The 8,499-nt window shown below is 48.3% G+C and overlaps 3 non-coding genes and 1 pseudogene across 3 annotated transcripts; all 4 read left to right on the top strand.

The window, feature by feature from the left end:
* The first annotated feature begins 1,705 nt into the window (after positions 1 to 1,705).
* Positions 1,706 to 1,865, top strand: LOC140390905 (U1 spliceosomal RNA). Its single transcript, XR_011934949.1, has one exon. It is a non-coding gene; the product is annotated as a U1 spliceosomal RNA (small nuclear RNA).
* A 1,631-nt stretch (positions 1,866 to 3,496) lies between these two features.
* On the top strand, positions 3,497 to 3,663 carry LOC140390883 (U1 spliceosomal RNA). The gene has a single exon (XR_011934934.1). It is a non-coding gene; the product is annotated as a U1 spliceosomal RNA (small nuclear RNA).
* Positions 3,664 to 5,366: 1,703 nt separating this feature from the next.
* LOC140390890 (U1 spliceosomal RNA) lies at positions 5,367 to 5,530 on the top strand. The gene has a single exon (XR_011934941.1). It is a non-coding gene; the product is annotated as a U1 spliceosomal RNA (small nuclear RNA).
* A 1,731-nt stretch (positions 5,531 to 7,261) lies between these two features.
* Positions 7,262 to 7,392, top strand: LOC140390909 (U1 spliceosomal RNA; annotated as a pseudogene).
* Positions 7,393 to 8,499: the final 1,107 nt, after the last annotated feature.

Genomic DNA, 8,499 nt, shown 5'->3' with positions numbered 1-8,499 from the left:
GCCAACGTTGTCTACCTCATATGCTGCAGGAAAGGATGTCCCGAAGCGTGGTACATTGGCGAGACCATGCAGACGCTGCGACAACGAATGAACGGACATCGCGCAACAATCACCAGGCAGGAATGTTCCCTTCCAGTCGGGGAACACTTCAGCAGTCAAGGGCATTCAGCCTCTGATCTCCGGGTAAGCGTTCTCCAAGGCGGCCTTCAGGACCCGCGACAACGCACAATCGCCGAGCAGAAACTTATAGCCAAGTTCCGCACACATGAGTGCGGCCTCAACCGGGACCTGGGATTCATGTCACATTACATTCATCCCCCACCATCTGGCCTGCGAAATCCAACCAACTGTCCTGGCTTGACACAATTCACACCTCTTTAACCTGGGGTTACCCCATCTCTGGATCTGTAAAGATTTAATCACCTGCTAATGCTCGCATTCCTAGCATTGTTTGGCATCTTTGAATTTGTCTATATATGTGTTTCTGGAACAGACCTCTTCATTCACCTGAGGAAGGAGCAGCGCTCCGAAAGCTAGTGACATCGAAACAAACCTGTTGGACTTTAACCTGGTGTTGTAAGACTTCGTACTGTCCTCATAATTTTGTCCACCTTGATCAGGTCCCCCCTCAGCCTTCTCTGCTCTAAGGAGAACAGCCCCAGCCTAACCAGCCTCTCTTCATAGCTGAAACACTCCAGCCCAGAAAACATCCTGACGAATTTCCTCTGCACCCTCTCCAGTGCAATCACATCCTTCCTGTAATATGGTGTCCTGAACTGCACACAGCACTCCAGCTGTGTCCTAACCAGTGTCCTTGACAGCTCCATCATTACCTTCCTGCTCTTATACTATATGCCTTGCTCGTAAAAACAAGCATTCCTTTTTAACCCCCTATCTACCTACCCTACTGCCTTTCAATGATTTGCACCCTCTGCACATCCTAGCGTCCCACTGTTTATTGTGTGGTCTCTTGTCTTGTTAACCCTCCCAAAATGCATCACCTCACACATTTGGAATGCTAACTGCAAGCTCTCCATTCAGAGGAGGGGTGGGGAATCTCACCCAAGAAGAACAAAACAACAGCTTCAAATGTTCAGTTCCCAGTGCAAATCATGAATACTGGCAGCAGGGATACTCGAGTTCCGTTTTAAGGTACCCAAGACCAACTCGCACAGGGTGTTATTGGTATCCTGGGTTTCCAAGTTTTGCTGTGATTTTCCCCGTCTGGGGGGGCAGGACCAGAGGCGGGGTTGGGGGGGGGGGGGGGGGGGGGGTCCGGTCTGTTTGTGCTTCTTCATCCCGCCCGCGGTGATTTTTGAAAAAACAAACTATCAGGTTCAAAGCAAGGAAGTCTTGGCAGATGTCTTGTCAGTGGAGTGAGTCAGCTTGACAGCTAAGGTAACAGCCCCACTGGCTGGCGATTATCCGTATTGCAGACAATTTTTCAGGAGGGCGGGTCATTTCCTTTCAATGATGTGATTTCCTTTAAAGGGCAATATGTAAATATCAACAGAGACCCTCTCAAACAACAGCTTTCGTCCCTTAGCTAGAAGGATGTGCAAGTGTGTAGTGGTGAGAAGAATGATGCCCTATAGAATGGAAATACATTCTGAACAGAGCGAGGTTCTGAGTTTGAAAACTGAGTTAGTGTGACTGTGAAAGGTAGTAGCTGATGTGGGATGGGAGGCTGTGAGAGTTTTCCGGCATACTTACCTGGCAGGGTTAAAACCATGATCTCGAATGTGGTTCGCCCAGGACGAGGCTAGCTTAGTGCACCGCACTTCGGGTGTGCTGGCGCCTGCGATGTCCCCAAATGCGGGATACTCGACTGCAAAATTTGTGGTGGTTCGCGCTTAATTGCCGACGGCTGAGTATTGAACCATGTTTCTTCTTGTTCTGCATTGTCCACGACATTGTTCACGTCAGTACTTCTCGTCTCCGTACGCACGTCGTGTTTCCTCTCGCCAAATATATGCTACCCGTTATTGTCCTCCCGTTGTCAATGGACAAATATTCTTTCTCTGCACGCTTTATTAAATTGCCTGCAAATTACCCCACACCTTCCGCAACTACATTTCGCCCCCAACAATCCGCAGTAAAAGTGTACCCTCATCCCACCCAATTCTCTCCCTGACATTTTATTTTGATATCCGCAAATCCCAGAAACCATCTTTCCTCCCGCAATTTGCGCGCTCCCCACACTCCTTGTAGCACCCCTGTATCACACTGGAAAAATACAAATTCACATCATCAATTAGCTCTTAACTAATTTAACAGTTAGCAACACCAGCCAGCCGACAAATCACCCATCAACCTGGTGAAGCTACAACAAACGATTAGTTAGTTGAAAGTCAAACAACATAAGCAGCAACTGCTAGACTGAGCTCAGCGATTCCACAACCAACCGGTCACATCAAAGCTTTGCAGTCCTGCCACATCCAGCCGTCAATCGTTGTGGACAATTAAGCAACTCACTGGGGGCTCAGAGCAGCCTTCTCTTATATCCCAGAAAACATCCTGACGAATTTCCTCTGCACCCTCTCCAGTGCAATCACATCCTTCCTGTAATATGGTGCCCGGAACTGCACAATTCCAGCTGTGGCCTAACCAGTGTTCTTTACAGCTCCATCATAACCTTCCTGCTCTTATATTATATGCCTTGCTAGTAAAAACAAGCATTCCTTTTTAACCTCCTATCTACCAACCCTACTGCCTTCAATGATTTGCACCCACAAGTTCCCTCTGCACATCCTAGCGTCCCACTGTTTATTGTGTGGTCTCTTGTCTTGTTAACCCTCCCAAAATGCATCACCTCACACATTTGGAATGCTAACTGCAAGCTCTCCATTCAGAGGAGGGGTGGGGAATCTCACCCAAGAAGAACAAAACAACAGCTCCAAATGTTGAGTTCCCAGTGCAAATCATGAATACTGGCAGCAGGGATACTCGAGTTCCGTTTAAGGTACCCAAGACCAACTCGCACAGGCTGTTATTGGTACCCTGGGTTTCTAAGTTTTGCTGTGATTTTTCCCGTCTGGGGGGCAGGACCAGAACGGGGTTGGGGGGGGGGGGGGATCCGGTTTGTTTGTGCTTCTTCATCCCGCTCGCGGTGATTTTTTTAAAAAACCATCAGGTTCAGAGCAAGAAAGTCTTGGCAGATGCATCGCCCCGTTGTCTTGTCAGTGGACTGAGTCAGCTTGACAGCTAAGGTAACAGCCCCACTGACTGGCGATTATCCGTATTGCAGACAATTTTTCAGGAGGGCGGGTCATTTCCTTTTAAGGGCAATATGTAAATACTAACAGAGACTCTCTCAAACAAACAGCCTTCGTTCCTTAGCTAGAAGGATGTGCAAGTGTGTAGTGGTAAGAAGAATGATGCCCTATAGAATGCAAATACATTCTGAACAGAGCGAGGTTCTGAGTTTGAAAACTGAGTTAGTGTGACTGTGAAAGGTAGTAGCTGATGTGACGGGAGGCTGTGAGAGTTTTGAGGTATACTTACCTGGCAGGTGTGAAACCATCATCTAGAAGGTGGTTCGCCCAGAACGAGGTGGTTCGCCCATTGCACGTCGGGTGTGCTGACGCCTGCGAAGTCCCCAAATGCGGGGTAGTCGACTGCCAAATTTGTGGTAGTGGGGGACTGCGTTCGCGCTCTCCCCTGATTTATAAATCAATAATACAATTGCCGATAACTGAATATCGAACATGTTTCTTCTTGTTCTGCATTGTCCACGCCAGTACTTCTCGTCTACGTACGCACGTTGTGTTTCCTCTCACCAAATATATGCTACCCGTTATTGTCCTCTCGTTGTCAATGGACAAATATTCTTTCTCTGCACGCCTTATTAAACTGCCTGCAAATTACCCCACACCTTCCGCAACTACATTTCGCCCCCAACAATCCGCAGTAAAAGTGTACCCTCATCCCACCCAATTCTCTCCCTGACATTTTATTTTGATATCCGCAAATCCCAGAAACCATCTTTCCTCCCGCAATTTGCGCGCTCCCCACACTCCTTGTAGCACCCCTGTATCACACTGGAAAAATACAAATTCACATAATCAATTAGCTCTTAACTAATTTAACAGTTAGCAACACCAGCCAGCCGACAAATCACCCATCAACCTGGTGAAGCTACAACAAACGATTAGTTAATTGAAAGTCAAACAACATAAGCAGCAAGTGCTAGACTGAGCTCAGCGATCCCACAGCCAACCGATCACATCAAAGCTTTGCAGTCCTGCCACATCCAGCCGTCAATGGTTGTGGACAATTAAGCAACTCACAGGGGGCTTAGAGCTGCCTTCTCTGCTCTAAGGAGAACAGCCCCAGCCTAACCAGCCTCCCTTCATAGCTGAAACACTCCATCCCAGAAAACATCCTGACGAATTTCCTCTGCACCCTCTCCAGTGCAATCACATCCTTCCTGTAATATGGTGTCCTGAACTGCACACAGCACTCCAGCTGTGTCCTAACCAGTGTCTTTTACAGCTCCATCATAACCTTCCTGCTCTTATATTATATGCCTTGCTCGTAAAAACAAGCATTCCTTTTTAACCCCCTATCCACCTAACCTACTGCCTTCAATGATTTGCACCCACAAGTTCCCTCTGCACATCCTAGCGTCCCACTGTTTATTGTGTGGTCTCTTGTCTTGTTAACCCTCCCAAAATGCATCACCTCACACATTTGGAATGCTAACTGCAAGCTCTCCATTCAGAGGAGGGGTGGGGAATCTCACCCAAGAAGAACAAAACAACAGCTCCAAATGTTCAGTTCCCAGTGCAAATCATGAATACTGGCAGCAGGGATACTCGAGTTCCGTTTAAGGTACCCAAGACCAACTCGCACAGGGTGTTATTGGTACCCTGGGTTTCTAAGTTTTGCTGTGATTTTTCCCGTCTGGGGGGCAGGACCAGAGCGGGGTTGGGGGGGGGGGGGATCCGGTTTGTTTGTGCTTTTTCATCCCGCCCGCGGTGATTTTTTTAAAAAACCATCAGGTTCAGAGCAAGAAAGTCTTGGCAGATGCATCGCCCCGTTGTCTTGTCAGTGGAGTGAGTCACCTTGACAGCTAAGGTAACAGCACCACTGACTGGCGATTATCCGTATTGCAGACAATTTTTCAGGCGGGCGGGTCATTTCCTTTTAAGGGCAATATGCAAATACTAACAGAGACTCTCTCAAACAAACAGCCTTCGTTCCTTAGCTAGAAGGATGTGCAAGTGTGTAGTGGTAAGAAGAATGATGCCCTATAGAATGGAAATACATTCTGAACAGGGCGAGGTTCTGAGTTTGAAAACTGAGTTAGTGTGACTGTGAAAGGTAGTAGCTGATGTGACGGGAGGCTGTGAGAGTTGCGAGGTATACTTACCTGGCAGGTGTGAAACCATCATCTAGAAGGTGGTTCGCCCAGAACGAGGTTAGCCCATTGCACTTCCGATGTGCTGACGGCTGCGCAGTCCCCAAATGCGGGGTAGTCGACTGCAAAATTTGTGGTGGTGGGGGCCTGCGTTCGCGCTCTCCCCTGATTTATAAATCACTAATACAGTTGCCGATAACTGAATATCGAACATGTTTCTTCTTGTTCTGCATTGGCCACGACAGTACTTCTCGTCTACGTACGCACGTTGTGTTTCCTCTCACCAAATATATGCTACCCGTTATTGTCCTCTCGTTGTCAATGGACAAATATTCTTTCTCTGCACGCCTTATTAAACTGCCTGCAAATTACCCCACACCTTCCGCAACTACATTTCGCCCCCAACAATCCGCAGTAAAAGTGTACCCTCATCCCACCCAATTCTCTCCCTGACATTTTATTTTGACATCCGCAAATCCCACCAACCATCTTTCCTCCCGCAATTTGCGCGCTCCCCACACTCCTTGTAGCACCCCTGTATCACACTGGAAAAATACAAATTCACATAATCAATTAGCTCTTAACTAATTTAACAGTTAGCAACACCAGCAAGACGACAAATCACCCATCAACCTGGTGAAGCTACAACAAACGATTAGCTAATTGAAAGTCAAACAACATAAGCAGCAAGTGCTAGACTGAGCTCAGCGATCCCACAGCCAACCGATCACATCAAAGCTTTGCAGCCCTGCCACATCCAGCCGTCAATGGTTGTGGACAATTAAGCAACTCACAGGGGGCTTAGAGCAGCCTTCTCTGCTCTAAGGAGAACAGCCCCAGCCTAACCAGCCTCCCTTCATAGCTGAAACACTCCAGCCCAGAAAACATCCTGACGAATTTCCTCTGCACCCTCTCCAGTGCAATCACATCCTTCCTGTAATATGGTGTCCTGAACTGCACACAGCACTCCAGCTGTGTCCTAACCAGTGTCTTTTACAGCTCCATCATAACCTTCCTGCTCTTATATTATATGCCTTGCTCGTAAAAACAAGCATTCCTTTTTAACCCCCTATCCACCTAACCTACTGCCTTCAATGATTTGCACCCACAAGTTCCCTCTGCACATCCTAGCGTCCCACTGTTTATTGTGTGGTCTCTTGTCTTGTTAACCCTCCCAAAATGCATCACCTCACACATTTGGAATGCTAACTGCAAGCTTTCCATTCAGAGGAGGGGTGGGGAATCTCACCCAAGAAGAACAAAACAACAGCTCCAAATGTTGAGTTCCCAGTGCAAATCATGAATACTGGCAGCAGGGATACTCGAGTTCCGTTTAAGGTACACAAGACCAACTCGCACAGGGTGTTATTGGTACCCTGGGTTTCTAAGTTTTGCTGTGATTTTTCCCGTCTGGGGGGCAGGACCAGAGCGGGGTTGGCGGGGGGGACGGGACGGGGGGGGGGGGACGGTGTGGATCCGGTTTGTTTGTGCTTCTTCATCCCGCCCGCGGTGATTTAAAAAAAAAACCCATCAGGTTCAGAGCAAGAAAGTCTTGGCAGATGCATCGCCCCGTTGTCTTGTCAGTGGAGTGAGTCACCTTGACAGCGAAGGTAACAGCACCACTGTCTGACGATTATCCGTATTGCAGACAAGTTTTCAGGAGGGCGGGTCATTTCCTTTTCAGGGCAATATGTAAATATGAACAAAGACTCTCTCAAACAAACAGCTTTCGTTCCTTAGCTAGAAGGATGTGCAAGTGTGTAGTGGTAAGAAGAATGATGCCCTATAGAATGGAAATACATTCTGAACAGGGCGAGGTTCTGAGTTTGAAAACTGAGTTAGTGTGATTGTGAAAGGTAGTAGCTGATGTGGGACGGGAGGCTGTGAGAGTTTTGAGGTATACTTACCTGGCAGGGGTGTAACCATCATCTAGAAAGTGGGTTGTTCAGGACGAGACTAGCCCATTGCACTTCGGGTGTGCTGACGCCTGCGATGTCCCCAAATGCGGGATACTCGACTGCAAGATTCACCTGAGGAGGGAGCAGCGCTACTGACGTCGAAATAAACCTGTTGGACTTTGACCTGGTGTTGTAAGACTTCGTACTGTGCAAAATTTATGGTAGTGGGGGTCTGTGTTCGTGCTCTGCCCTGGTTTCTAAATCAGTGATGTGGAAATGCCGGCGTTGGACTGGGGTGAGCACAGTACGAAGTCTTACAACACCAGGTTATAGTCCAACAGGTTTGTTTCGATGTCACTAGATTTCGGAGCGCTGCTCCATCCTCAGGTGAATGAAGAGGTCTGTTCCAGAAACTCATATATAGACAAATTCAAAGATGCCAAACAATGCTTGGAATGCGAGCATCAGCAGGTGATTAAATCTTTACAGATCCAGAGATGGGGTGACCCCAGGTTAAAGAGGTGTGAATTGTGTCAAGCCAGGACAGTTGGTAGGATTTCGCAGGCCAGATGGTGGGGGATGAATGTAATGTGACATGAATCCCAGGTCCCGGTTGAGGCCGCACTCATGTGTGCGGAACTTGGCTATAAGTTTTTGCTCGGCGATTCTGCGTTGTCGCGGGTCCTGAAGGCCGCCTTGGAGAACGCTTACCCGGAGATCAGAGGCTGAATGCCCTTGACTGCTGAAGTGTTCCCCGACTGGAAGGGAACATTCCTGCCTGGTGATTGTTGCGCGATGTCCGTTCATTCGTTGTCGCAGCGTCTGCATGGTCTCGCCAATGTACCACGCTTCGGGACATCCTTTCCTGCAGCGTATGAGGTAGACAACGTTGGCCGAGTCGCACAAGTATGTACAGCATACCTGGTGGGTGGTGTTCTCACGTGTAATAGTGGTATCCATGTCGATGATCTGGCACGTCTTGCAGAGATTGCCATGACAGGGTTGTGTGGTGTCGTGGTCACTGTTCTGAAGACTGGGTAGTTTGCTGCAAACAATGGTTTGTTTGAGCTTGCGCGGTTGTTTGAAGGCAAGTAGTGGGGGTGTGGGGATGACCTTGGCAAGATGTTCATCGTCATCAATGACGTGTTGAAGGCTGTGAAGAAGATGACGTAGTTTCTCCGCTCCGGGGAAGTACTGGACGACGAAGGGTATTCTGTCGGTTGTGTCCCATGTTTGTCT

Source organism: Scyliorhinus torazame, chromosome 14, assembly GCF_047496885.1.
Source record: "Scyliorhinus torazame isolate Kashiwa2021f chromosome 14, sScyTor2.1, whole genome shotgun sequence".
NCBI classification, from domain to species: Eukaryota; Metazoa; Chordata; class Chondrichthyes; order Carcharhiniformes; family Scyliorhinidae; genus Scyliorhinus; species Scyliorhinus torazame.
The sequence above is the reverse complement of the archived record's forward strand: the minus strand, read 5'-3'. Positions and strand labels throughout refer to the sequence as shown.